Source organism: Cupressus sempervirens, chromosome 11 (genome assembly GCF_028749045.1).
Source record: "Cupressus sempervirens isolate cs-2001-9-10 chromosome 11, ASM2874904v1, whole genome shotgun sequence".
Lineage (NCBI taxonomy): Eukaryota > Viridiplantae > Streptophyta > Pinopsida > Cupressales > Cupressaceae > Cupressus > Cupressus sempervirens.
In genome coordinates, this window is record NC_143128.1 from 55,529,248 (window position 1) to 55,536,055 (window position 6,808).

The 6,808-nt window shown below is 33.7% G+C and overlaps 1 pseudogene; it reads left to right on the forward strand.

Annotated features, from left to right (window-relative positions):
* The first annotated feature begins 303 nt into the window (after positions 1-303).
* On the forward strand, positions 304-3,138 carry LOC149528214 (putative disease resistance protein RGA3; annotated as a pseudogene).
* The last annotated feature ends 3,670 nt before the right edge of the window (positions 3,139-6,808 follow it).

Here is a 6,808-nt window from a genome sequence, read left to right on the forward strand (position 1 = left end):
AAGAATTCATTTTTCATCATAATAAATCACTTAGATTTAATGAGTGCTTAGTGTCAGATATTTACATAAAAGCTAGATTTGTGTTGTGTTGAATCACTACTCATGAAACATGGATCAACAAGTTTGACTCAAAAATTAAAGAATTAAATCTTAATAACAACATTACAATTTTACTTTTTGTAGAAATATCTCCTATTTATCAAGATTACTTTTCTTTGAGGAATTGCATGTAAACAACAGGAAGCTGATATTATATATGATGCCCTTGTAAGCAGTATTACTCGCCCTCCGCAGTCCAACTTTTCAAGTTTAAATTGGATTCAGCTGCTCTTTTTCTTCCGGGTTTTCTTCGCTCTTCTATTCCCTGCTATTTTTAATCCCAAGACAATATTTGAAAATGGCGACTATACTTGCAGAGGGTGTTGTTGGGAAAGTTTGCGAGATGGCCATTCAACGAGTGGCTAATGAGGTGAGCATAGTGATTAACTTCAGGGAAGACTTTCAACGTTTGAAGAACAAGATAAAGGCAAATAAATTATTTTCTAAATGAGGCTGATGAGGAGAGCATACAGAAGGAGTCTGTGAAAGAATGGCTTCAGAGTGTTCGTGACATTGCATGGGAGGCAGAAGACATACTTCAACTGTGTGCTGTAGATTCCATGTATGCCACAAACACCCATTTATGTCATCCCCAGATGTTTTGCTATTTATGGGGTCGATTGAGTCTTTCCCATCAAATGGGTAGGAGAATTCAAAAGGTCAAAGCCCGAATGAGGTTGGTCATTGAAGATGGAAACCATCTGAACATAGGGCATACTCTGGTCTCTCGCGTAGAAGCAGCAGAGTCATCAAATACATCCCAGAGACGAAAGTATACAAGACTCAGTGTTCTGCCCAGCGACTCCAAACCAGTGGGTATTCAGCCCAAGATTGAAAGCATTGTGAGTTTGTTAGAAAACCCCGAATTCCCAATTATTGCAGTGGTTGGAATGGGGGGGCTCGGAAAGACCTATCTTCTTCAGCATGTCTACAACTCCCAAAAGGGAAGGTATGAGAAATCTGCATGGCTTTCAGTTTCTCAATTCTATTCTTTTTCCAAATTGCTTGGTATTTTAGCCTTCCAATTAGATGAAGATTTGAGTAGCAGAATTAAGAAGAATGAAGTAAGTGATGAGGTAGCAGCAGAGTCGATCTATAGCTTTTTGGAAGGGAAGAAGTGTCTAATTGTTTTAGATGATGTGTGGAAAGCGACCAGAGAAGCTGGTTTGCTCACTAAACTTGGTATGCTCACTGGACCGCCTAACAGTCAATGTAAAGTTTTGGTAAGCACAAGAAGCAGAGAGGTTTCTACAACTCTTAATGCTAAGATTTACGAGATGGAAAGTTTGAAAGATGAAGAGGGTTAGAGGCTATTTTGTGTTTATGCATTTCCCGAGTATGAGGGAAATAAAGCACCAGAATTTCTGAAGTGGGTAGCTATTGACATCGGGAAGGAATGTGGAAATCTCCCAATTGCCATCAAGACCACAGCGGCATCTCTGGCAATGACTAGAGAGATAAGTGACTGGCAGTCCAAGTTGAGCAAGCTGAGAAAGGTAAGTAATCCTATAGATCCTGTCTTGGATATTCTGAAGCTGAGTTACAACTCGCTGCCTGCACATTTGAAGGCTTGTTTTGCTTTATTTTTCCTTCTTTCCTGAGGATGAGAAAATAGAGTGCGAGTACCTCATGTACCTATGGATGGGAGAAGGCTTCATTCCAGATGGAGAGAACCCATGGAATTGTTTATATCAGCTTGCGAATCTCAGTCTGGTTAAAGTGTGGGAAGAAGAAACAGTACAATCGTATGGTTTGGTTGATTATTGTAAAGTTCATGATTTATTGCTTGATCTGGCCATACTTATATCAAAAGAAAATAAATGTGCATTCGCTCTTGAGGATGCCTTCTCAGGCGGTGATTCCTGGTGTCGCCTATTTTTGGCGATGAAAGATATTGATAACCAAGCCATCTCGCAGCTGCGCCCTGGTTCTCCCAGACTTGTCCGCACACTGTCGCTCTCCTGCAATGGCCAAATTAGTGGAAACATTCCGGCAATGTTGTTCAGTGGTATGAGAGTCTTGCGAGTTCTGGATTTGAGCCGCACAAATGTCTCAGCACTGCCTGCATGTGTTGGAGAGATGAAACTGCTCAAAATCTTGAATTTGAAGGAAACAAAGATTGAGATGGTACCGAAGTGTTTGAGATCTCTTAAGAATCTCATTTATCTTAATGTCTCTGATTGCGTTAAATTACAGGCACCAAAATGGATAAGTGAACTGAAATGTCTACGGCATTTGGAAGGTTACTTTCATCAAATGCCGAAGGGAATATCGAAGCTGGAGTCTCTACGGACACTGCGATTACAATATTGGTACTTGACATTGTCCAGTGGAGAAAATGAGAGTGTGTTAACGATGGAGGATGTTGGGAAGATGAGAGAGCTTTGGGAAATATGGTTTTGTGTTGGCAATGAATCGCAGTTGAAGAGGATGGAAGAAGGGATCCTTGCGCCCTTGACCAAGATGCGAAGGCTGGGAGTCTGCAATTTTATCCTTGGAAGAATGGTGGGTGAATCAGCATCGGGCCTTCCGCAATTTCCCGAGAGCATGAGCGCAATGAGAGATTTGGAACATCTATCACTATGTCAGTTTGCAGTGCCCAGCTGGATATGTTGTTTCACAAATCTCAGGCACCTCCAGTTAACCAATTGTGATTGTAGTGAATACCCGGAATTACAAGAAATGCCCAATTTAGTGAGTTTGGTGTTGTGGGGAAATCAGAGGTGCAGAGAAATGCCAAAGGCTTTTGGAAAGAGGGGAAGGTTTCCACGACTCCGCTTCTTTAGAATAAGCGATTTCAAAGAATTGGAGGAGTTTCCTGAAATGGAAGATGGAGCAATGCCATGTCTTGAGATGTTGAAGATAAGTGATTGTAAGAAGTTGAATCAAGTGGGAGAGGGACTCCAGCGGCTGAAAAGACTCGAGAAGATCCATTTTCTGTAATTGTTGAAAGTCACTTTCAATAAAATTAGAAATTATATAGCTCATAAATTATTATTTTAAAAATATTATTAATTATTGTATAAAAGGTACTTATTTCTATTTATATATTCTTTTGTATTTTGTAAGATTTTATTAAGTATTTTAAAAACTAGTAGTCGCATGCTTTTGTACATGCAACAAGAGCACCGATAAGAGATGAGATTTAAGAGAAAAATGTAGAATGAATATTAAATAATGTAAATATAAGTTTTTTAAAATGAAAATAAAAAAATGAACAGTTGAAGATTCAAACATAGATATAAAATTTGCAATATTTAGAAAATTTGAATATTGCTTAAGAAACGTGTTCAATAATTTCAAGATTTTACAATTAAATTCAATTTATCAAATATGAAAAAAAAAAATTATTTAAAAAAAAACTCATCAAAAAATTTATTACAAAAAATTAATAAGAGAAATACAAAAAAATGAAAAATAGTGACATCTCTAACAAATATTCTATTGACTAAATCAATTATTGAAACTAAAAAAATAATATTTAAAGAAAAAACTAAACTACTAAAAATAATAATAATTTAAAGTAATTTAAAAACTAAAACTTAAATTAATTTAAAAAATCAAAAGTTTAATAAATATAGATCACAACATAATCTAATGTGGAGATCACAAGTAATTATTTTTTAAATAAATAAAAAAGAAAAGAAAAGTTAAAAGTGGATATTTTAAATATAATCTTATGTGAACAAATTAGATTATTAATAATTTTTAATTTAAATAACATGATTTTTAGTAATGTTAAATTTTTCTTCTCAGTTCATAAGGGTGATTATACTAACAATCTCATGGAAGCTCAGGCTATTTTATATGCTGTGGAATAGTGTTGCTTGCAGGGATGGAGTAAGATTATCTGTGAGTCTGATTCCCAGGTGGTGGTGAACATGCTTTCTTCGCAAGAGCTTGAGGATGTTAGTTGGCAGTTGGCCACTATTGTTAAGCAGATTCTTTTCTTCTCTTCCTCTTTTCAGTTCATTAGGTTCACGTATATTCCTCATGAATGAAATAGAACTGCTGATTATTTAGCCAAATGGGCATCTAGTCATGATCCGGGTTGGAATATTAGGGATAGGAGGCAACTGTCTTTTGAGATGGTGCAAGAATTTGATGATCTTCTTGCTCAGGATCGAGCTCCTTTTTGAGCTCTCCTTGTTGTATTCTTTTCTGTCTTAATAAATTTTTACCCCTCTTTTTTAAAAAAAAAATTTAAAAAAATTTAAATAGATTAATAAATATTATTTATTTAAATTAAATTTATCAAATATGAAAAAAAATATTTAAAAAAATTCATTAAATAATCTATTATGAAAAATTAATAAGAGAAATACAAAAAAATAATATGTGTAACAAATATTCTATTAACCTAATAAATTATAGAAATTAAAAAAATATATTTAAAAAAAAAATTAAACTAATACAAAAAATAAATTAAAATAATTTAAAAACTAAAATCTAAATCAATTTTAAAAATCAAAAGTTAAATGAATAGATCACAATATGAGCTAATGTGGAGATCACAACTAATAAATAAATAAATAAAACAATAGCTAAAAGTGAAGATAACAACTAATAAATATCAAAACAAGAGTTAAAAGTGGAGGGAAAAAAAATTTGGCTTATAAATAATTAACAAAAGGATTTTCAATTTTCTAGCCAAACTAACAACTTTCCCAGCCAACTTGCAAATTTTTCATCAAAAATTTAATTTTCAGGAACAATGTTCCCACAAATAGCCTATCGGCTAAATAATATAATGTTGAGTATGTATATAATTATTTATTTTAATATAAATGTGTTAAAATAGAGTTTATTTTTATCTTTAACTTTTATATATGAAATCGATCACACACACACACACACACACACATAATTTTGAAAACAATAAATTTTTTTTAATAAATTTTAATTATTTGAAAATCTATTTTTTTATTATCAATAAATGGCTGAAACCTTGTATTATATTAGATAAATAAAAGAGAATATAGAGTTCTTCGTTCAAATGGGTGCTGGTAGGAAAGAATGAAGTAAGAAAACCTCTAGTCTTGCTTAGGAAAAAAGTTCTATATTATGTTTTCTCACTTAGTTTTGGAGTTTCATAGAGTAGAAAGAAGCAAGAAAACATGACTCTCTCTTCAGCACAAGCAATGTATATTGCAGCAGTAGCCAGTTGTCAAGCAATATAGATTCGAAGGATTATGGAAGATTTACATTTGGTTTAAGAACATCCTACAACATTTTTTTGTGATAATAGAAGTGCCATTGCAATGACCAAGAATCCAATGTCTCATGTGCTAGATCAAAACACATTAAAATCTTCCATCACTTCATTCAAGGTTTGGTTCAAAATGGTACAATCAACTTATAGTTTTGTTTCACCTCTGAGCAAGTTGTTGTTATCTTCACCAAATCTCTCACTACTACCAATTTAACTACTTTGAGGAATTAGCTCGGTCTCATTCTCATTGTTCATGCAAGGGGAGATTAAAGGCATGCACCACACCACTCCAAATATTTCACTCATGAAGGCATGCACGATGGGAATGATTCACAATGTGGATCTCCAATGCCACATGAGTTCCATCATGCATCAATTTTTATTTAGATTATATTAATTATTTTATGCTCAACAAAACTGCATGTTGCAATTATCTTCGTAGGCATATGTTTTAATTATTTTCTAATTAGTTTGCATAGTATGCAAAACTGTGATTATCATGCAATCTTTTTGCATGTTCTTGTTTAGAATTTTAGAGTGTAGTAAACAATGTCTTTCTCCATTAGTTATAAAGGATAAGATATTTTAGTTTTTCTTTATAATGTACTCTTTAATTTCATAACATACATTCAATAAAAACAAAACTTTTATTCTAATCTCTGTTGTTTGTTTTTTATGTTCTATTTTTCAAATTTCTTTGATTATCAATAAAGCATGAGAGCTTTTATTTTAGATCTTCACTTTTAGTATAGGCTGTAATGCTTTAATTTCCTCAGAGTCTGGAAATGCATAAATAGAAAACAATTTCCAATTCTATTCATCTATCAAACTTTCCATCTCCTAAATCTTAGCATTAAGATTTGTAGAAACCTCTCTACTTCTTGTGCTAACTAGAACTTTGCATCCACTTTTAGCTACAATTGGGATACCAAGTTTAGTGAGAAAATCACCTTCTATGGTCTCTCTCCACACATCATCTAAAATAATAAGACATTTCCTCCCTTCCATAAAGCTATCGATTGACTATGTTGTTACTTCTTCACTTACAAGACTCTTCTTAATTTTTCAATTTAAATCTTTATCTAATTGGAAGGCTAAATCACTGAGCAGTTTGGGAGAAGAATAGAACCGAGAGATTGAAAGCCATGTAGATTTCTCATACATTCCTTTTTGGGTGTCGTAGACATGCTGAAGTAGATAAGTCTTTTTGAGCCCCAAAACCCACCCACACCCCCCCCCCCCAGAAACCCCTCCCCACAAGAATTGAGGGTTTTCTAGAAAAGTAACAATGTAATCAATCTTGGACTAAATCCCCACTAGTTTTGAGTCGTTGGGTAGGACAGTGAGTCTTGTTTACTCTCACCTCTATGGTGTATTTGATGACTCTGTTGCTTCTTTGTGAGAGACCAGAGTATGACTTATGTCTAGTTGGTTTCCATCTTCAATTATTGAGCTCATTTGAGCATTGACCTTTTGAATTTTCCTACCCATTTGTTA